The sequence below is a fragment of the Lissotriton helveticus genome, chromosome 8 (assembly GCF_964261635.1).
Source record: "Lissotriton helveticus chromosome 8, aLisHel1.1, whole genome shotgun sequence".
NCBI classification, from domain to species: Eukaryota; Metazoa; Chordata; class Amphibia; order Caudata; family Salamandridae; genus Lissotriton; species Lissotriton helveticus.
The window spans coordinates 1657642599-1657665819 of NC_136069.1; the positions used below are offsets into that span (position 1 = coordinate 1657642599).

General features: G+C 48.8%; 1 long non-coding RNA gene across 1 annotated transcript in view; it reads left to right on the forward strand.

Annotated features, from left to right (window-relative positions):
• LOC144773598 (uncharacterized) overlaps nucleotides 1-23221 on the forward strand; it is a 435153-nt gene that overhangs the window by 298847 nt on the left and 113085 nt on the right. The gene's annotated exons all lie outside the window — the stretch shown is intronic.

Consider the following 23221-nt stretch of genomic DNA (forward strand, 5'->3'; position numbering starts at 1 on the left):
ATTTGGCAACCCTCATGCCAAAATGCCACCGAGGATAGAACGTTGGGGCCTGCGCCTACAGGAATACACATACACAATCATACACAAACCGGGGAAAGGGGAGAATCCGGCGGACTACATGTCCCGACACCCTCAGGAATCCCAGGCCTCGCCTCCGTCAATTGCTGAAGAATACATCCATTTTGTAGTAGGATCAGTCCGACCTCCAGCCATTCCCTTAGAAGCAATCCAGGAAGCCACTGCCCAAGATGGCATTCTTCAGGAAGTCATGCGCCGACTGCGCACCCATCGATAGAGACACGACAGTGAGGAGGAGCAGACCGATCCTCAGGTCCGCCAAGAAATGCAGGCGTTCAGACACATCTGTGAAGAGCTATCCGCCACCTCGGAGGGGCTCCTCCTGAGAGACCATCGGATTGTCATTCCGAGGTAGTTACGACAAGGAGTCATTAACCTGGCTCATGAAGGTCACCGGGGAGTGGTTGCAACCAAAACAAATCTCCGTGAGCGAGTCTGGTTCCCGCTGCTTGATACCATGGTGGAGGCCACCCTCAAAGACTGCCCCAGTATCAACTAGTGAGCCATGGAACGCCCCCGGCCCCGCTTCAAATGACTAAACTACCAAATGGAATCTGGCAAGAACTAGCCATGGACTTTTACGGACCCCTCCAATCGGGCAAGTATGTGGTGGCTATCATGGATGAGTACTCAAGGTTCCCGATAGCCCAATTTGTGCCCTCCACTAATGCCTCCTGCGCCATCGCAGTTCTTGATGAGGTGTTTGCCGCCTGGGGTGTCCCAAAGGAACTCAAAACGGACAATGGTCCTCCTTTCAATGGCCAGGAGTTTAGTGAGTTTGCACGACACCTTAACTTTAGACATCGAAAGGTCACGCCTCTGTGGCCACAGGCTAATGGCACTATTGAGAGGTTCATGGCAACTCTGAAGAAAATATTCACACAAGCCACGCTTGAAAAGAAGGACTTGCAAGTTGCCCTCAACGAAGTCTTGCAAGCCTACCGGACTACCCCCCATGCCACCACAGGAAAGTGCCCGGCCACTCTCATGCTGGGGCGACCCATCAGAACCAGAATCCCGACATGGGAAGGTGCTCTGCGACCAGTGTCTCCGACACATGTCCACCAATAGGTGGCTCTTGCTGATCGCACCAATAAGAACAAGATGAAATCATATGCGGACCATCGACGGCGAGCCAAGTCTCCTTCCTTGCAGATGGGGACTGTGTGGTGGTCAAACAAGAACAATCCCGCAAGACAGATTGCAGGTTCAAAGACGAACCGTTGGTTATCACCCAACAAAAGGGCACCATGGTCACTGTGGCATCTGACAAGAGAAAGATTACCAGAAATGTGTCTCACTTTCAAAAATGCACGCCGGGCCTGAAGGAGGCTCTTGAACAAGATGGAGACATATCGGATACACAAGGACTCAGTCAAGTGGGCACAATCCAAAGACTTGATCAGCAGACTGAGGCTGAGGCTGAGACTGAGGCCGGCGGTATGAGTCTGCGACCGAGAAGGAACATTCACAGACCTAAAAGACTGATTGAAGAACTTGAATAAAGTTAGTTCGTTCTTTTGTTAACAACGGGGGAGATGTCATGTCTTTGAGCATTCTAGTAGCTCGGCGTGGGTGGAGTCATGGGGTGGAGGAAGAGGCGGGGCCCGAGCAGGAAAGGGTTAGAGTAGGGTCAGGGACGAGGAAGGAGTGTGTTAATAAAGCTCCTTGAACATCAAGTAGTGTCTGTCATTATTGCATGCACGACACTACAATTTTGACCCACACCTATAACGTCCAGACACTCTTGTTTTCAACAGCATTCACTTCCATCTCATCATAATCTCCTATAGTAGCAACATGTGAAGTTACATGTGAGTCACCAGCCTTGATTCTGAGCTCCTCTGTAAGAATCTTAGAAGATATGACAGACTGGTTAATGCGGACCCACGCCGAAGCCTCATTTCCTGTTCCGACCAGACTGAACCCTGCTGCCCCTGTCCCCAGCAGACCGAACCCGGCTGCCGCTGCGATCGCCGTCACAACTAAGGACGCATCTCCCCATTAAGTTCCCGTGCAGCTCTCACTGCGATTGAGATCACCCACTGGACACACGCCGATCTTACCTAATTGTCCAGCAAACTGACCACAAGCTTGCTACTGTTTTCCTGAACTCAAATACTAAGTTACATCGGAACAGCACCTTACTGCCTCACCCGATACCCACCGTGGCTCACCAGTAGATTCACCCTACATTTATTCCAAATTTGAAACCTGGTCCTGATGATGGCCTAACATTGTACAAAGGCCAAGACGCCGTCGACCCCCATGGGGTAATTCACAGCGCCTTCCTCTGTGATTGCCCAGAAGGAATAATTTGCCCATAAATGTACCGGTTGTACGGGCATCACAAATGACAACACTGTGTATATAATTTTGTTTGCACCTCTTTCCTGCTGTACATATTCCTTTACATGTCACCAGCGTCATTCACCTTTCACGAGCACTAGTGCACAGTATCACAGTTTACATGACATTTAATGTAACACATTGCATTTATGATTGTTTGTTTATTCATTTATGTTTTGACCGTATAATCAAATGTATGTGGAAAGCAATTCCTTAAAATTGTTTGCTCCACGGTATTTTGTTTCCCTGTTCCCCTTCTCTCGTTCTCGGCAATTCATTGTGCTTCTTAAACAATTTTCCTACCAAACAACACCCCTTGAGACTCTGTCTTAGGCTATACAACATTTAATGCAGCACGAAATAGCCATGACCTCATCCAGTGATGGATTTTTGCACGTTAAAATATGTTTTTGAATCTTTTTATTATAACAATTTCAAAACAACTGATCACGCAAAGAAATGTCAAGACTGGGACCAAACTCCCACTTAGCAGCCAACACTCTAAGCATGGCTAAATAGTCTTCAATTGGCTCATCAACCGTTTGCTTTCGCTTGAAGAAATGGTGCCTCTCAAGCATAACAGAAGGTTCATCAGTGTAGAGTTTGGACGTTCTAGCTGCCTACAGCTTCAAGATTCACATCCCAAGGAGCATCTTCAGAAAGGAGTGGACATACCACTGTTGATTTATCAAAAACTTGCTGATCAGTGTCACCTAAATTATTAAACAGTAAAGCGGAACGACGTATAGCATTATACTCAGAAGCATCTATAGCAACAAAGTAGTTTTCAAAAACCCCAAGGCATTTCCTCCATGGCATTGATGGTTTTCCAGGATTCTGGAAATTGAGGTGGTTGTACCCCATTGTTTGAAGAAGCCATGAATAAATAGGTAAGTGCATCAAATAAGTGAAGAAACAAATGTATAAAATATTATAAAATAGGAAATAACAAAAAACCTGCAATTCAAATGTGTTCCTATCACATGAGAAACAATTAGGATCCGTGAAGTGTGCCTGTCACTGAACAAGCGAAATGATAAAATGAGCTGGTGCTTCAATATTTGAAAATGGAGCATGTGTCAGACATCTAAGAAAAAATAAAAATCCAAAAAGCTGATCTAAATGTTGAGATAACCGTGCAGAACTTAGAAATAAAAAGAAAGCTATTTTCAATTAGAAAAATACATCCAATATGGGCGCCGAAGCGCATGCCAAGCATGCTTTTGAATGGAAGTGGGGCTTGTTGGAACAACATGCTGTGTCTCGACGTGCAGAGCGTGCTTTCCAAAGTGAGTGGAGCTTGTTACAAAGGCGTGCTGCGTCTTGATGAGTGCGTAAGAAATTCAGCGTCAAGGATAGAGGAGGGCAGGAAGCAACATGTGCAATACAAAGCCCCAGTTTCGAAATATGCAGGTGCCATACTCCAGGCTTGAAAGAGACGGCAGCAGGGCACAAGTCCTAAAAAAATAAGTGGGGGTGACTAACCTAGTTTGGCAGTATGCAAGTGACATCATGGCAAGTGACATCATGGCGCGCGACATCATGGCGCGCGACATCATGGCGCGCGACATCACAGTGCACAACATCATGCATGGCATCACAGGAATTGACATGGAAAGTGGCGTCACAAGCCATGACTTTACAGGAAGTAGCATCACAAGAAGTGACATCAGATCTAAAGCCCTCACATATATGTTTAGCAGGTCTGTCATGTGTATGTTTGGTGCATTGAGAGGATAATAGCACAGTGAGCTTTGGAAGATGATATATGACTTCTACACCCCCCAGTTTTATGTACCATACCCTGTTCATTCATTTACAAACGTATACAATTTATTGTACATGTTATATGCATATGTTGATGTAAAACGCTCTGACGCCATGCATTGGAATGAGTAGTGTTATACAAGAAAAAATAGTGGTACTTTAATTATTTGAACGCCTCCTATGGGGAAGTAAGCTCTATATAAATGCAATTTGCTTTGTGTAAATACTGCGAAAGACCAACACATCTGACATTCTTACAGTGGATGCATATCAACTAAACAGGGACTGAACAAAGAGAAAACTTGCCTTTCTTAAGTATGTGTGAAGTGCTAGCCTTTTTTCCCCTCCACTTCATTTGCCTCAGGTGTGAGACTTCTGCCTGCTCCCCGCCAAGATACTCACTAAAGGAGGCCTGATGACCCCTCAAATTCGACCTTTGTTATGGGCCTAGCAGGAGTCTTAAATGAGACCTGCATGTTTGTTGCTTGTTGCAGATGGAAAGCAGACAACATGCAGGAGCTGCTGAAAGTGTCCCAGTGTTTGGAAATTACACTGGGATGAGTTCAGCACATTATTCAGTGGGGACCAAATTCTTGGCAGGGTGTAGGGCAATCACCCTGTGAAAAAAGTGGGTGGACATCGTCCACCTCTGTGTATCCCCAACTCGTGCCCTGGACAGCAGTAACAGCAACCCAACAGTTCTGGTTCCAGTATAGTATTAAACAGTGAGCACTGTAAACATGCCTTTATGCTTAAACCTGGTGTCTTGAGTATATATCCGGGAAAAAAGCTGAAAAAATAAAAATAAATCCGCAATAGGGCTCTGCATAGTTTCTTAAAGAAAAGAGGGTAAATCCAGGAATCCGCAGGGTGTTAGTGAGTCCAGGGACTCCCAAATCACTTGTCGCCAAATAAATGTGGTGTGTTGTGAATAACACAAGTAAACCTCCAGCAATGAGTAGTGTTTCCATAAGAAGGCGTTTATTCCAATACAGGACCCACAACAGCTTCCCTGCTTAACAGTCCATGAAGTGACTGCTTCAGCTCACAATCTATGAAATGAAATGAAAAGAATCTTGTAGCGCGCAACTAAGCCCGAAGGCATCAAGGCGCCTAACAGCAAATCCATGAAAACAAATGAACAGTAACTACGGGTACGCCCTTGCAAACAGCCTTGTTTTCAGTGCTTTCCGAAACAGCAAAACGGAAGACTGAGATTTAATTTCGCAACGAAGGGTATTCCATAACTTAGGGGCAATTGAAGAGAAAGCCCTACCGCCCCATTTACTCCTACGGAAGCGAGGTACCACCAGCAAGTTCCTTGAGGAGGAGCGTAAGTCTCTACCAGGTACATAGGGTAGCAGCAATTTCTTGACACCCCCCGCACCCTTACCGGAGAGTGCACCGTAAGTCAGGCAGAGCGTTTTAAAGATGATCCTCGATTCAATGGGAAGCCAGTGTAAGGCCTTCTGGCTGCCGTTGCGGACGCTAATCTAGGAGCGGCCAGAACAAATTTGGCTGCCGCATTTTGGGCAGTCTGAAGACGCTGTATCAGGCTCTTATTCATGCCGGTGTACTAGGCGTTACAATAATCAAGTCGCGAAGCGACAAGTGCTACCACCACTTGCTTCCACGCCTGAGGAGACAAATAATGTTTTATTTTTCGAAGTATTTTAATGATACCCCAGCAGGTAGCAACTGTTCTGTTCACCTGCAAAGTCATGGAGAGGGCGGGATCAATCAATACTCCCAAGTTCCGTGCCGACTCCGTAGGAGTAGGACAGGTCCCCAGCGAAGGCGGCCACCATTCAGGTGACCAGATGTTATTGTTTGGGCCAAACACCAAGATCTCAGTCTTCTCACCGTTCAACTTTAGTGAATTATAGATCATCCACTGGGACACTGCTTCCATGCAGTTCCTAAAGTTGAACGGTGACGAGTTACCCAAATGGGAGAGGGACACCAAGATCTGTGTGTCATCAGCATAGGAGACTACCTCCATCCCAAACGATCTAACCAGCCTGGCAAGCGGGGTCACGTAGATGTTGAACAGGGTCGGGCTTAATGCCGACCCCTGTGGAACCCCACATTGCACAGGCAGGGATGGAGATAGGAACTCTCCCAGCTTAACCCTCTGTTCCCTCTGGTCCAGAAAGGAGGCCAGCAGACTCAAAGCCGCCCCTTCCACCCCTATCTCCCTCAGGCGAGATGTTAAAACCGAAGGGGATAGGGTATCGAAGGCGGCTGTCAAGTCCAAAAGGACCAGGACGGTGGTATGTCCCTGGTCTACCTCCATGCGGATGTTGTTCAGTACGACCGTAAGGGCTGACTCGGTACTATGGTGCCTCCTGAAGCCGTGTTGGGATTGATCTAAGAGACCCGAGGAGTCAAGAAATGTCGCCAGATGTTGATTAAGATGGGTCTCCAGCATCTTCGCCGGAGCTGGAAGCAGAGAGATGGGGCGAAAATTCTTAAGCACCTCGGGATCTAGTGTAGGCTTCTTTAGGAGGGGTTTGACCACCGCACTCTTCCATTGAGATGGAAAAATGCCCTCTCTCATAGCCCTATTCATGATGTCCAACAGTAAGGGCAGTAAGGAGTCTCTGCACTCCTTCAGGACTTTAAGGGGGCATGGGTCCAATGGGGACCCCAACCTTGTCTTATTTAAAAGCAGGTCAAGCTCCTGATAGGATAGAGGCGGAAACTCGGACAAACTCGTAGAGATGGTAGGGAAAACCTCCTCCGAAGGCGGAAAAGAGGGGACGGGCGGAGGAGGGGTAACGGACCTTTGTAATTCAAGATGCAAATAAATGTCCGCAATCTTCGAATGGAAAAATCCTGCGATTTTATCACAGAATTCCTGGGAGCTTACTATAGGGTCCGGCATCTGTAACGTGCAGAGCGAGTCCACTATTTTAAAAAGATCCCTGGGGGAGGAAAGAGCCATTGTCAAGTTAGCAAAGTATTCTTGCTTCACTCTAATGACCTCCACCTTGTACTCCTTCAGGAGTTTCTTGTGTTTATCCCTCTCCTTAAAGTTCCAACTCGCCCGCCAAAGCCTTTCTTGCTTCCTGCACCCCTGCCTCATGAGCCTAAGAGGCTCCGAAAACCAGGGTGCAGAAGGTTTCTTTCTCGCAGAGTAGCAAGAAGAAAGGGGAGCCAGCACATTTACTGCTACCCTAATGACTTCGGACAATTCAGAAGCGGCTAGATTGACATCCTCAAAAAGATGCGCTTTATGATTTTGCATCAGAGGGGCCAACGAGGCGCTCGTAATCTTCCTGAGGTTCCTCCTAGATTTAGTTTGGCTAGGGACACCAGTCTTCGCATGCATCGGGGCGACCCGAAGCTCCAAAGGAACGGCAAGGTGATCGGACCAGACTAAAGGGATGGGAACGTCTATTTTGAGCCTATCGTCATTAGAAAAAAAACGCATCCAAAATATGACCCGCCTGATGAGTAGGATGTTTGACCAGTTGCAAGACATCACATGCAGACAGTGAGTCCAGAAGGGCCAAGGAATCTTTAGATTCAGGATTATCCAAGTAAAAATTTAGGTCACCCAGAACTGTCAGATTTGCAGATCCGAAATAGGGCTCTAGAATGTTAAGAAGAGACTGACTGAAGTCTGTCCTGGGCCCGGGTGGTCTGTAGAACTCCCCACTTTCCTTATCAACAGTCTACATTCCCCTAAAACCCTAAAATGAGCCAGGTAGTAAAAGAACACACCCACAGCAAACAGGAACACAGGAATACTTTACATACAAGATGTTGCAGGCATTTCTACTACCACTACTTTTTTTTACTTTTTACATTTTTTTTTAATTTAGTAAGAAAACAATCATGGCAGTGATACAGAGCATCAAGATAGCATACGTTATGTGGATCACAAGAACAAAGTAGCACAATCTGTAAATAGCAGTACAAAATAGATTCTGGAAGTTTACATCGTAACTTAGTAATATCCCTACATGGCTGGAGTAGGTCACACTGAGGCACTGTCATCGTCTTCGAGGTCAGGAGGTTCACAGATATTACCACGAAACTGATTCCAGGCTCCCCATATTTTCTCCCATTTCTTAGGGCACCCTCGATGAATGAACACCGACTTTTCTGCCACCATTAGTTGGTCCATATCCCTGCGCCATTTACGGAGGGTAGGTAACACTTCCGAGCCCCACAATAAAGCAATATTGCGCTTAGCCAACATCATACCCAGCATTACCCAATCTTGTTGTCTGTGGTTTAAGTCGTTTGGCTCCCAGACGTTTAGTAAACAGCGCCGGGGTTCTGGCATTAGGGAAATGTTTGTAGATTGGGATATCGTGCGCATAACTGCTATCCAGTACCTTGCTATGTGTACACAGTCCCATATAGTATGGTAGAATGATCCCTCACCCCCGCAGCCACGCAGACAAAATTTGTGGGGGGCAGACCCTATTGTGTATAAAGTCGTTCTTGTGTAATATGTGCGTGTAATATTTTGAGTTGAACCAGTTTCAACCTAGAGGATATCGCTGTTTCCCTGGGAGATGAGAGGGCCTCCTGCCATTCGGAGTCATCAAAGTTGCCCACCTCTCTGGACCATTTCTGCCGCAGCGCGGACGTCGCGTCAGGGAGATTGATTAATTTCCGATAGGTCAGTGAAGTGGCCCTATCTGGCATGTGCTCTGTTAGAAGTCTGTCTTCTAAAGGGGATGACTCCTGTAAAGCAGCACCTGGAGGTATGACAGATTGAAGTGCATGCTTAATTTGAAGGTATCTAAACTTTTCCTTTTGCGCCATTCCATATTGTGTTTGGAGGTGGGAGAAATCTACCACTTTTCCCTTTTTCCAAAGGTCACCCACTACTGAAATGCCGATGGCATCCCAGCCCTGGAATCCTTTACTGTTGCGGAGGAGACCTAATTTATAGGAATACCACAGTGGAGTCATCAGCGTAATCATCCCAGTGGATTTTAGACGCCGATTAGCTTTGTACCAGAGATGTACCGTGTGTTGCGTGGGTCCGATTAGGTCCGCGGGCATACGACGGCAATATAGATTGCCAAGAGGCCTCGGCTCTCCAAGTTGCGTCTGTCGGCGAGGTATGCTGGCTCGGTCTGCGGAGCGTGCAACCAGTAGTTTATCTGCTTAAGATGGGCTGCCCAGTAATAGGCTTCTATGTTTGGAAGCGCTATACCTCCATCGTACCAACCCTTTATTAACTTATCTCGCGCAATACACGGTGGCTTCCCATCCCACAAAAGAGTGGTGACAGTTGCAGCTATAGCTCGAAAATAAGAGTCAGGGACCAGGAACGGTGTATTTTCGAGGACGTATAAAAACCGTGGGAGCGCCATCATTTTGTACAATGCCGCCTTACCCAAGAGCGCCAGATCTTAACGTCCCTTCTAAACCGTTGTAGGTGAGGATTGAGTTTCAGGTCAAAATATTTGTCAGGGTTGGACATGATGTTAATACCGAGGTGCTTGAATGCTGTCACAGTAGGCCGCAAGGGGCAACTCGAGGGCAAGACGGGGGGGGGGGGGCAGTCAACACATGGAGGACGGACTTAGACCTATTGATATTGTAACCTGACACCCTGCCAAACTTTTCACATACATTCAGGAGTTCTAGGATGGATTTCTTGGGGGAGGTGAGGTATAGTAAAATGTCATCAGCATATAGGGAAATGCGGTCCTCCCACGTGTTGGTCCAAGAAAGTCCCTTAATCGAGGGTTCTCATCTGATCCATATTGCGAGTGGCTCAACGATCAGCGCAAAGAGCAGCGGGGATAAGGGGCATCCCTGTCTTGTGCCGCGTCCAAGCGGGAAATCTCAAGAGATGCGGCCATTGGCCGAGACATGTGCCAGTGGCTTGTTGTATAAGAGGCGAATCCATGCACAATATTTCAGGCCGAAGCCCATATGTCGGAGCACCGCAAAGAGGTAAGGCCACTCCACGGTATCGAACGCCATGGTGGTGTCCAGGGAAAGTATAACAGAAGGCTCCCGGATATATGACTTGTGGGCCAGAACTGCATGGAGTCTGCGCAAGTTGAGGGCAGTGCTACGGTGCAGCATAAATCCAGACGGGTCAGGATGTACTATAGAGGCAAGATGGGGGGTAAGGCATAGCGCCAGCAGCTTGGCTAGAATCTTAGGTTCTGCGTTGATCAGAGAAATCGGGCGGTAGGACGCACAATCTCCTTCTGGTCTGCCGAGCTTGTGAATTGCGACTATCGTGGCGAGGCGCTGGTTCCTCGGTAACTCTCCCACCTCTAGGCTAGCGAGAAACATCTTGCGTAGAAAGGGTGCAGTAGTCTGAGCTGTCCGTTTGTACAGTTCAACTGGGAGACCATTAGGCCCAAGCGCCTTACCTGACGCTAAAGATTAGGTTGCAGTTTCTAGTTCTTCTAAGGTGATGTCTGCCTCCAACAGGAGTGCCGCTTCAGAGGAGAGTTGGGGGATTGTCATGACTTTTATATAGTCATACGCCTCATCCGACTTATAGGTCGCCCGTGGAGCATATAGTTGTTCGTAATGATCGGCTAAAACGTCCACTATTTCGTCCGGCTTATTAACCACTGCGCCCGTGGTGGACAACAGCTGCGGTATGACCCTATTTCCTCTTTCTTTCCTATCCAGCCAGGCTAGCATCTTCCCAGCCTTGTCACCTAGTTCGTACACTCTATGTTTAGTTGCCAGAAGGCCTTGCATCGCACTTTCCCGCTGGTATGCCACATACGCGGTTTGCTTAAGCTTAACCTCACGGGTGGCGCTAAGCGAAGGGTGCATAGCCTGTTCAGCCAGTGCCGAGTTGAGCTCCTCCTCCAGATTATCTAGTTCAGCCTGTTGCTATCTTTTATGACCTGTAATGGAGGCCAGCGCTTGTCCACGCAAGACCACCTTATAGGCCTCCCATAGCGTGCAGGGGGAGTCCACAGATCCTGCGTTTTCTTGGAAGAAGTGACCAGTGGTGGCCGTAAGGTGCTTCATGATAGGGGCAACATGCAAGAAACCAGCATGAAGCGGAAACATACGCTTCCTAGAGGTCTGGTGATGTGTGTATTTCAACAGCAGGGGGGAGTGGTCAGATATGCCCCTAGGACGGATTATTACTTCCTCTATACTAGGTAGGCCGTCTGCGGAAATGAGGAAGTGGTCAATGCGTGTATGACAGTCGTGGACTGCAGAGTAAAAGGTGTACTGCCGTACGTTAGGGTGCGTGTGTCTCCAGCTATCTGTGAGCCCCAAAGCGTCCAAGAGACCAAGGAGGCGTCGCCCGCCCTGCACCCCCGGTCTAGTGGGAAATCTGTCTCGGGAACCGCCAATTATATCACTGAAGTCGCCCCCTATGAGTAGTGTTGCAGTGGGTAGTGATAGTAGAAAGTTTGTCAGAGCAGAATGTGCCTGTGTGTGGAGGGCCGGTGGGACATACACAGAGACCAAATTGAACAGTTGACCCTCCCATTGACATGTAAGCGCCGCGAAACGACTCTGGTCATCTACTCGTGTTTGCTGTACCACCAGAGAGAACCTCTTCCTGACGAGTATTCCCCTACCCCTAGAACCTGAAGAGAATTCTGAGTGTGCTACCATCTGATACCCCCATCTATCCATGGCCTTGACAGTCGAGCCCGTTAGATGCATTTCCTGCAGTAGGACGACCGCGGGGCCGCAGAATTTTAGATATTGTAAAACCAGACCTCTCTTCACCTTATCTCCAAGACCACGGACATTCCAAGATAATATCGCTAGAGCTCTTTGGGGAGCACTGGGCTCCTGCAAATTACAATCAGCCATAAGTCAAGGTAACAATCGACCACATTTCAAAGCTATCTTTGTACCATTCAGATCCCGCATTAAAAGGAATTAGTACCCCAATAACATTGCATGCTGCCAATACAAGAGCGTTATAAGTACTTTGGTTGAACATACAAATTCGTATCAATATCACTAGCAATCTGTACCTGCCTTCTTGTCGCAAACATAGTATACATATCTCATCACATCCTGCCATGACGTACATAAACACGAAACCAGGAACTACTCTGCTCAGCTGCATCGCACCGTTTTCTTCATCAGCAGTGTTCAAACATAGAGCAAAGAAAACAACAAAACCCCAACCCTGGTTCCCACCCTCCCTCCCTGCCGCCCTGCTTAGCAGACCTACAACTGCCCACCTCCCCAACTCAGCGTAGTGCTTCTGTCCCTCCCTAACCATAGTACTTGCTTGTCCGGGGTGGTGGGTCCTCCTGGCACATTAACCCTCCTTGCCCTCCAGGGCCAGCCTAGTCCAATGCCAATAGCCAGCACAGTCACAGTCTACAGAAACCTGCAAGCATCGCAAGGGTGCAGCCAGCATTCTCCATCGTCGCTAGCCCTTCTCTTCCGTCACCGGTTCTGCCGAGTGTCCTTGATCGGGACTCACCGCTCGTTGACCTCCTCTACCGTCTCTTTCACCGCGTCGGCGGTCATTTTTATTCCCACGGGCATTGCCGCCCACTGTTCGCCAACCGTCGAGCCAATCGAACGCCGCCTCGGGTGTCTCAAAGAACCATGTCCGATCCTCAGCTACCACTCTAAGCCTCGCTGGGAAGAGCATGGAGTATGGCAGTTTCTTTTCTCGCAACGCCTTCTTGACCTCCAGGAAACTGCGTCTGCGTCTTGACACTGCTGCTGTATAGTCCGGATAAAAAGGTGATCACAGAGTTCTGGACTCTGATTGGCAGAGAGACTCTAGCTGTTTGTAGTATTGCGTCTCGGTCTCTGAAGTTGAATAGACGAGCAATTATTGGCCGAGGGGGCGCCTCGGGCTTGGGACGGCCTCCAGGTATCCTGTGGGCCCTTTCGACTGAAAAGAAGCTGGAGAGACCTTTCGGTTGTAACCGGGTTTTGACTAAGTCCTCCACGTAAAGGTCCATGGCCCGTGTCCCTTCAGTCTCCGGAACACCAAGGAGGCGTTTATTGTTTCGTCGCGAGCGTCCTTCTTGGTCATCAAGTTTGTCCATGAGCAGTTTGTTTTCCGTCTCTAGTCAGGAGACAGCAGTCTGAAGCTCGGACGTATCGGCCACCAGAGACATGGTGACTATTTCCACCTCTTTGACCCTGTCAGCCATTTTGTGGAAGTCTACCCGCAGCAGGGAGATGTCAGTGGAGATTGAGCCCACCGTGGTTTGGACACTAGATAGTGCCTTCATGATGTCCTCCAGCGTGACCTTCTTTGTCCCACCGTTGTTGTCTGCACTCTTGCCGGAGGAGGTACGACCCTCCGGTGGGAGCGGTGAGTTTTTATCATAGGCGAACTTGTCCAATTTTACCTGCGTTGACGGATGTTTGGGGCCTCTGCCCGCCATGGTGCCGGTCAACAGAGTATCAGAGGTAGAGGATTATTGTCCCCGAAATAGAGGCCTCTGGATTCGTGCACAATAGACCACGTTTGCGTCGTCGCTGTCCAGGTAAGCGATTATATGTGTAGGCCAATCGTGATTGCAGGTTGTAGGAGGCGCAGCAGGTCCGATTATAACTCAGTACCTCCTCATCCGGTGTCTCTAAGGTGTCCGGTCAGAGTTGGGGTTCACCAGCGGCGTATACGCATCCGGCCCGCCGCTATCACATCAAAGGTACCGGCTGTTATGGGGAGTTAGTGTCAAGCCCTCGATCTTCAGTTCTGTGCTTCGTCTCTGGGCAGCTCGGCTCTCGACGCCTCTACGGTGCTCGACTCCGCCACTGGCATAGGGTGCACTCTGCTACCGGAGTAGGATGTTAAGTATTCCTCACTGTACCCCACAAATGTGGCTTTGTTCCCCGATCTTAGCCCGAACCTTCCATCACCAGGCGCCAGCCAGCACTGTACACTACTCTGGAAACGGGGGGGGGGGATGGGCGTTTTTCAAAATTGAGCGTTTGATGGACAGCAGCAGGGCGAGAGAGGATCGCGATGGCAAGCTATCCCCGTCCCATCGACAGTGGCCCCCGTCCAGGATTACAGCCCTGCAAAGTGTTCTGGAGTCAGGCGGGCCTCAGGCGGGTCAGTGTCTCGGAAGGCCGGGTATCACGAGCAGGGGCACCGTCACAGATCGTGTGAGGAGGTGTTGTTCCCACGTCGGTGCGAGCACTGCTGGGACCGTTCCTGGGGCTGCGGAGGCTTTCCCTTTGATCGCGCAGCAGTCTCTTACCCGTTTTCACCTCCGGGCAGCGGTCCGATTCCGGCGCACCCCGACCTCCGGTCCGGGCTGCGGCCCAATCGAGGCCCCAGTCTCTAGTGCTGAAGCAGGCCACTGCAGGGCATACGAAGAGTCCGTCACTTCCCGGCCACAGTTGCGGACGAAAGTGCCCGCATTCGCCGCCGCTTGGTCTTGGACGTCGGCCCCAGCCCTTGGAGAGTCGTAGTGTCGCGGATTTCAGGACGGATAGACGAGAAGGGTTATACTACCCACGGAGCCTCACTTCTAGGCAGCCATTTCGTATGGCCGCTAGCCACACCCCCACTACCACTACTTTGACTGTGGATATTAATGTGGATGCTGGAGATATTGCTAGCAAAAATGGACCATAGTGTGACACGAGGATCGGGGTAGTTTGTGAGAATATTTTGGTGGACTCTGGTTCACCAGTAATTATGTTGTTGGAGATAACTGTCCGTGCTTTTTGGAAGGATATGAAACTTGATGCACCCAATAATAGAGCAATTGCTTATGGTGACAATGAAACAGAAACTTTAGGGTTTTTTGAGTTTTCAGGACAGAGTTATTAGTTCAAAAGTGTATGTGGCAGTAAAAGGTAATCAATCAATCAATCAATCAGTGACATTTATAAAGCGCGCTACATACCCGTAGGGTCTCAAGGCGCTGGGGGGGGGGGGGGAGCCGCTACTGCTCGAACAGCCAGGTCTTCAGCTTCTTCCTGAAGGAGAGGTGGTCTTGGGTCAGGCGCAGGTCGGTCGGGAGGGAGTTCCAGGTCTTGGCGGCCAGGTAGGAGAAGGACCTTCCTCCTGTAGTCGCTCGTCGGATGCGGGGGACGGCGGCGAGGGCGTGGTTGGCTGATCGGAGGTGGCGTTTGGGAGTGTAGAAGTTGACTCGGCTGTTGAGGTAGCTCGGGCCTTGGTCGTGTAGGGCTTTGTGTGCGTGGGTGAGGAGGCGGAAGGTGATTCTTTTGTTGACGGGGAGCCAGTGAAGGTCTCTCAGATGTCCGGAGATGTGGCTGGTTCGTGGGATGTCGAGGATGAGTCTGGCTGAGGCGTTCTGGATCCGCTGGAGTCTCTTCTGGAGCTTGGCGGTGGTACCGGCGTAGAGGGCGTTGCCGTAGTCCAGTCGGCTGGTGACGAGGGCCTGGGTGACGGTCTTCCTGGTCTCGGTGGGGATCCACCAGAAGATCTTCCGTAGCATGCGTAGGATGTTGAAGCATGCCGAGGAGACGTTGTTGACTTGCCTGGTCATGGAGAGGGAGGAGTCCAGGATGAAGCCCAGGTTGCGTGCATGGTCTGTCGGATTGGGTGCGGTGCCCAGGGCGGGAGGCCACCAGGAGTCGTCCCAGGCGGAGGGAGAGGAGCCCAGGATGAGGACCTCCGTCTTGTCCGAGTTCAGTTTCAGGCGGCTGGTTGTCATCCACTCGGCTACCTCTTTCATCCCTTCGTGCAGGTTGGCTCTGGCGGCGGCGGGGTCGTTGGTCAGGGAGAGGATCAGCTGGGTGTCGTCGGCGTAGGAGATTATGTTGAGGTTGTGCTTGCGTACGATGGCCGCGAGGGGGCTCATGTATACGTTGAAGAGGGTGGGGCTCAGAGACGATCCTTGGGGGACGCCGCAGATGACTTCGGTGGCCTCTGACTTGTACGGTGGTAGGCGGACTCTCTGTGTTCTCCCGTCGAGGAAGGAGATGATCCATTCCAGCGCCTTGTCCTGGATTCCGACGTTGCTGAGGCGCCGTACTAGGGTGCGGTGGCAGACCGTGTTGAATGCCGCGGAGAGGTCTAGGAGGATGAGGGCCGCTGTTTCTCCGTTGTCCATCAGGGCTCGGATGTCATCGGTGGCGGCGATGAGGGCGGTCTCGGTGCTGTGGTTGGCTCGGAAGCCGGACTGTGAGGGGTCGAGGGATCCGTTTGTCTCGAGGAAGGCGGCCATCTGCTTGTTGACGGTCTTCTCGATGACTTTGGCTGGAAACGGGAGGAGCGAGATGGGGCGGTAATTCTTGAGGTCGGTGGGGTCCGCTGTTGGTTTCTTGAGAAGAGCGCTGAGTTCGGCGTGTTTCCAGCTCTCGGGGAAGATGGTGGTGTCGAAGGATGTGTTGATGATGTCTCGCAGGTGGGGTGCGATGACAGCGTCGGCCTTGTTGAAGACGTGGTGAGGGCAGGGGTCTGTCGGAGATCCGGAGTGGATGGAGTTCATCGTGCGGATGGTGTCTTCGGTGCTGATCGGGGTCCAGGCGTGGAGGGTGGTGGTAGGGGGTGGTTGTTCGGTCGTGGTGTGCGTTGGTTGGTTGTTGAAGCTGTTGTGTATGTCCGCGATCTTGTTGTGGAAGTATGAAGCCAGGGAGTTGCAGAGGTCTTGTGATGGGGTGATGTCGTTGTTTCCTGCGCTGGGGTTGGAGAGCTCTTTCACGATGTTGAAGAGTTCCTTGCAGTTGTGTGCGTTGTTGTCCAACCGGTCCTTGAATGCTGTTTTCTTGGCGGCGCGGATCAGCTGGTGGTGCTTCCGGGTGGCAAGCTTGAAGGAGGTCCTGTTGTCCGGTGTCGGTTCCCTTCTCCAGACTTTCTCGAGGGCTCGGCAGTTCTTCTTGGAGCTCTTGAGTTCGTCGGTGAACCATGGGGCTTTCTTGCTGCCGGGTCTGCTGGGCGGGGTCCTCAGTGGGGCGAGTTCGTCCGCGCAGTTGCTGATCCACTTCTTGAGGTTGTCGGCAGCCTGGCTGGGGTTCGCTGAGCTGGCAGGAGGGTGCTGGCTCAGGGAGGTGGCGAGCTGGTCTGCTGTGATCTTGTTCCAGCTTCTGCGGGCGGCCTGTTGATGGTGGTGGAGGGTCGTAGTTTTCTTGAAGGTGAAGTGGACGCAGCTGTGGTCCGTCCATTGAAGCTCTGTGGCGTGGCTGAAGTCGATGTCCTTGCTGGATGAGAAGACAGCGTCGAGTGTGTGTCCGGCGAGGTGGGTGGGGGTGGACACCAGTTGCTTGAGTCCCAGGTTGGCGAGGTTGTCGAGCAGGGTGCTGGTGTTGCGGTCGTTGTTGTTCTCCAGATGGAAGTTGAGGTCTCCCAGGAGGATGTAGTCAGCGGAGGGGAGGGCATGCGGGCTGACGAAGTCGGCGATGTCCTCGCTGAATTGTGTGCGTGGTCCAGGGGGTCGGTAGATCAGGGTGCCTCTGAGGGTGGTGTTCGGGTTGGTGTGGATCTGGAAATGCAGGTGTTCGGCGCTGGTCAGGGAGTTGTCTGTGCTGGTCGTGATGCGGATGGTGTCCCTGTGGATGATGGCGATGCCTCCTCCCATCTGGTTGGCGTTTCGGTCCCTCCGGACGATCTTGTAGCCTTCTGGGATGGCGATGGCGATGTCGGGAGCTGAAGAGGCGTTCATCCAGGTCTCCGTGAGGAAGGCAGCGTCTGGAGCTGTGGTGTCGAGGAGGTTCCAGAGTTCGATGGCGTGTCTGTGGACGGAGCGGGTGTTGAGCAGGATGCACTTGAGGTGGGTGCTGCTGGTGTTCGACTTGGTGGGTGCTGGTGCGAGGCAGGTTCGGATGCAGGTGAACTTGCAGGCGTGGCAGCTGAAGGGTCCGTGGGTACGTCGTGGAGTGGCCTGGTGGCAGTCTGGAAGTCGGCCGGTGTCGAGAGCGGTGAGGGTGGCGGCGGAGTACGTCAGGCGGGTCGGTCGGGGTCTTCGTGGTCCAGGGGTCCTGGCGCTGGTCACGATCCGGTCGCGGACGGGCGCAGACGGGCTTACCTTTGGCGCGCCTTCGGCGCACAATCGGCGCGCCCGCTGCGCGTGACCGCTGCGCGTTCGCACGGTCGCCATTTAAGGCGAAGTGCGCGGGTGGGCGGAGCAGCTGGGAGGCGGGAGCGGGGAGGGTACAGAATAGAAAAAGGGGCGGGGAAAAGCGGCGGTGGCGGGAAGGGAGGGCGGAGGGCGGCGAGGTAGGCGGGCAGCAAGGAAGGAACCACAACACGGGGGAAATATAAATTAAACAGAACAGGCACAATTTTTCAACAAAACAAGGAAAACAAGGAGAAAAACAAAGTTATAAAAAACAGGCACAAATGTTAGGCAAGACAAAGGCAAAAACAACCGCAGCGGCGCCCGCCGGCAATCGGCAGAACGAGGCAGCAGCGGCGCAGAGGGCAGGCGAGGGGCACACGCAGCAGCTGGTGGCCGTGCGGCGCGGGGGTGTCCCACAAGTGGGTCACACTCACCTGCGTCGCACGGTCGCCATTTAAGGCCAAGTGCGCGGGTGGGCGGAGCAACTGGGAGGCGGGAGCGGGGAGGGTACAGAATAGAAAAAGGGGCGGGGAAAAGCGGCGGTGGCGGGAAGGGAGGGCGGAGGGCGGCGAGGTAGGCGGGCAGCAAGGAAGGAACCACAACACGGGGGAAATATAAATTAAACAGAACAGGCACAATTTTTCAACAAAACAAGGAAAACAAGGAGAAAAACAAAGTTATAAAAAACAGGCACAAATGTTAGGCAAGACAAAGGCAAAAACAACCGCAGCGGCGCCCGCCGGCAATTGGCAGAACGAGGCAGCAGCGGCGCAGAGGGCAGGCGAGGGGCACACGCAGCAGCTGGTGGCCGTGCGGCGCGGGGGTAAAGATATTCTCGGATGGATCGATCTAGGAAAGTTGGATATGATTTTAAAACCGGGTACAAAGGTTCCTATTATGTTGATTGATAAAGTGTGTGATGAAGAAGGTGATATGGATGCTATTTTAAAAAAATACCCCCAAGTTTTTGATGACAAGATTAGAGAAGTGATAGTGTTTGAGCTTGAAACCATCTTAAAACAGAATGCTACACCAGTGGTGCACAAAGTACGCAAAGTACCCTTGAGTGTTAGGGACGAATTAAGGAAGCCTTCGGATCAATTATGTGAAGATAATATTATTGAACCATTGAATGCGTCTGAATGGGTAAGTGCTGTGGTTATAGCAAAGAGGGAAAATGGCGGTATTTGCTCATGTGTGGATTTGTGTGCATTAAATAAGAACATTATCGTAGATTGTCATCCATTACCTAAAATCCATGAGGTGTTAACATTGGGTGGAGCGGAGCTTTTTACCAGTATTGATTTAAAAGCTGCTTACCATCAGGTCAGAATGAAGAAGGAGTCACAAATGCTTCCCACCTTCTTACACCAATTGTGGCATTTAAATATCTACATTCACCTTTGGTTTAGCATCTTCTGCAAACCTTTTTCAGAAACATGTTTTGTTTATTTGAAGATATACCTGGGGTGCAAGCCTTTCAGGGTGATATTTTAATCAATGCTAAAACCACTGAACAACACAATTGTATGGTAAACAAAGTTTTATCCATTCTCTGCAAAAATGGTATGACAGCTTGAAAAGACAAATGTAGATTTTTGACCAAACTTGTGGATTATTTTGGGCATTGCATAACAGCTGATTGTGCTAAGCTTAAAGAGGATCTTATCAAAGCTGTCAGAGATATACCACGCCCGCAGAATAAGGATGAGCTCAATCATTTATTGGGTTGAGTGATTATCATGCGAGGGTTGTGAGTGGACATGCTACTCCTATGGCATCTTTGAAGAAACGTTTACGAAAAAAAGAAACATTTTTCTGGGACGGAGAACAAAAACAAGTGTATGAGGTAATTAAGTCTACACTTGCTAAAGTACCAGCGTTAAAGACATGTGTGAGTGGTGCACCTTGTACCATATCTGCTGATGCTAGTGCAGTTGGACTTGCTGCTGTCCTTTGTCAAAGAGTTGGTGCGGAAGAACAAACGATAGCGTTTGCATCCAGAATTTTATCGGATGCAGCAAAAAGATACAGCACAATATAGAGGGAAGCTTTAGCATGTGCATGGGCTGTTGAGAAGTATAAAACATATCTTTGTGATACCAAGTTTGTTTTGTGTAGTGACCATAAGCCGTTGATGTACCTACTGAATGATAAGAGGTGGTCTGCTGCTGCTTCCAGGCTTATCCGTATTTTTTCTTAGCTACAGGAGTATAATTTTGACATCAGGTACATTTCAGGAGATAATAATGCCAGGCGGATTGTTCATCATGATTGCCCTTGGAAAGTGAGATGGAGGAATCTTTTAGTTTGAGTTCAGAATATCTTGTTGTTGGACTTGATGTGGCAGAGGTTTGTCAAGGAGGAGGATTGGAACAAGGGTGTCGCAGAAGAGGCCTGTCTTTTGAAGGGGATTGATTTTGATAACAAAGGGTGGCCAGCACTTAAGCATTTTCAAGAGGAATTTTATTGCTACAGACAGGTAGCATCCCAACTTTCGGTAAGGCATTTTGTTAAGAACAGGCAAGTTCGTTCCTCCAAGTAGCATTAAATGTAAGATCATTGGTTTGGCTCATTATGGACATTTAGGATCTACTTCTACCAGGAAAGTTTTAAGACATCATTTTTGGTGGCCGTATGTGGACGAGCAAGGGGAAAGGATGTAGCCTAACGGCTAGGGCGGTCGACCTTAAATCTCAAGAACTGGGTTCAAGTCTCGGCAACAACACTCATCAATCCTTTGATTCTGGGCAAATCACGTAATCTTCCCGTGCCTAATGAAAATTAATGTAACAAAACTGGTGCTCGTGTAAAGTGCTCTGGTACCTGATACCTTCGGGTCAAGTTTGTGCTATATAAAACTTTGAAGAAAAAAGTGCAGGAATTTGTGGATAAATGTGACAATTGTTTGCTTTCCAATACGCATTGGAGGACTAAGGAGTCTCCTTTGATACCTGCTCCTTTTCCTGAATATCTATTGAGTAAGTTAGCCTTGGATTTTTCGGACCTATCTCTCAACTAGGGGAGGAATCAAAATATATGATTATTCTAGTGGATTACTTTTCCAAGTGGGTTTAGCACAAATTTGAAAGAGAAGTTAGTACCCAAGTGGCTATAGATTTTCTTGAGCAAGTTTTTACATTAGAAGGTAATCCCTTAGAGTTAATGACAGATAACGGGGTGCAGTTAATATCTCAAAAAAATTGAAATATTTCTTAAAGACAGAGACATCAAACAATATACTGTTGCAATCTACAGCCCTAATGTCAATGGAGCAGTTCAGAGAGTGAATATAATACTTAAAGAAGAGATCTACTTGTGATGTAGATTGAAGATGTTTTTAAGAAATAAGATGTGGGCTTATCACAACACACCTCACTCTGTCACTGGAGTTTCTCCTTTTTCATTGCTGAGAGGTAGGGAGGCTCGAACAGGTTTGCTACCCACATGGTTGGATGATAAAGTACCTTCATGAGTGATGCAAGAAAAGTTAATGGATGAAGAATTGAAATCTAAAGTCAAAAGTTCACATAAGAACAGAAAGTACCTTCAAGAGTGAACCAAGAAAAGTTAACGGATAAAGAACTGAAATTTAAAGTAGAAAGTTCACCGAAAAAACAAAATGAAAGATTGCATTGTTTAAGTAATACCAGAATGAATGTAGGTGATTGGGTGATGTTATAAATATGAGGTCTAAAAGGTCAAAAGCAGATTTTCTTTTCAATGGACCATCTAAAGAGTCTAAAGTCGCTTGTACCTTTGGTCAGTTAGAAGACAACCGCTGGTGGTCAAAAAAGAATTTCGTTCTTTTGCAAGATTTTCAAAAGAACATTCTTATGAAAAGGTTGAATATTCCTAAGAAGCATATTTTTTTCCAGTAGAAATGTTTCAAGACTTTGATTATTCTAGACAGGTAGCTATAATACAAGGGAATCTTCTAGGGGTTCCTGCAAATTATTTTGAGGAGTCTTCTTCACTAGATGGGGTGGCAGATCTTTTGCGTACCAGACTATGGAACTCTCTGCCGCCTATACTGCGCTCACAAAAATCTAAATTATGCTTTAGAAAAGCATTGAAAACCTGGCTTTTCTCACCACATTAATGATCTGCTTCACCGCTCTCTGTCACTATAGCGCCAAGACGCCGTGGCATTCGAGCGCTTTATAAGTATTTCAGTCAGTCAGTCAGTCAGTCAGTAGAAGGATCTGCTTGGATTTCTCATGATGAAGAAGTTGCTGTAGACAAATGTACAGAAGTTATCACTACTAGGTCTGGTTGTGTTTCAAAGAAACTGGGCTATTTATGTGATCATGATTAAGGCTCCCTGTTTTCTGTGTTTACCTATTTTTACAGATAAATGCAGACAGAAAACATTTATTTTCTTGATACTGAAATGTACATATTTTCTTAAAAGTGCATTAATTTATCTTCTACAGGTGTTTACAGCATTGAAACCTAGTAGGCATTTACGCATGAGAGCATATTTACCAGGTAAATAAATGTGGCAATATAATAATTTTAGCTTAATTTTTCCACAAAACCCAAAATAAATATGGATAAAGATAAAATTTGCAAAAAATAAATATGGATAAATACAAATGAAAATGTCAAAAAATAAATACTATAAACCCGATAGCCCTAATTATGATGTATATTATGTGGGACATAAGTAACTGTATCTCATGTATTTGTTATTATTATATAATTTTTTTTTCTTTCTTTTCATTTTCTTCTCTTTTATTTCTCTTAGTTTTTTGTTGTAAGGAGGGAGATGTTGTATCCTCACATTAGGGTATGTTGTTTCTTTATGGAATATGGAGTGTGTGGGATCTTGGTGTGACTCAGAGATTCCAGCTGTGGGGGGACTCTGACAGATAGTTGGAGATGCTGGCCAGTGTATATGGATGCGCGGATGAGCCTGCCCCCTTTACTCATTGAGATGAACCAAAATAAAGAAGATTTCATCTTACCTGGCGATTTGTACCTCATTAAAGTGAACACTAGCATTGGCTGGTGACCCGGAACCTCCCACAGAGAGTTCAACAATGGAGTACTTCATTTCCTGCATTCCCCCTGCCACTCATGTGACCTCA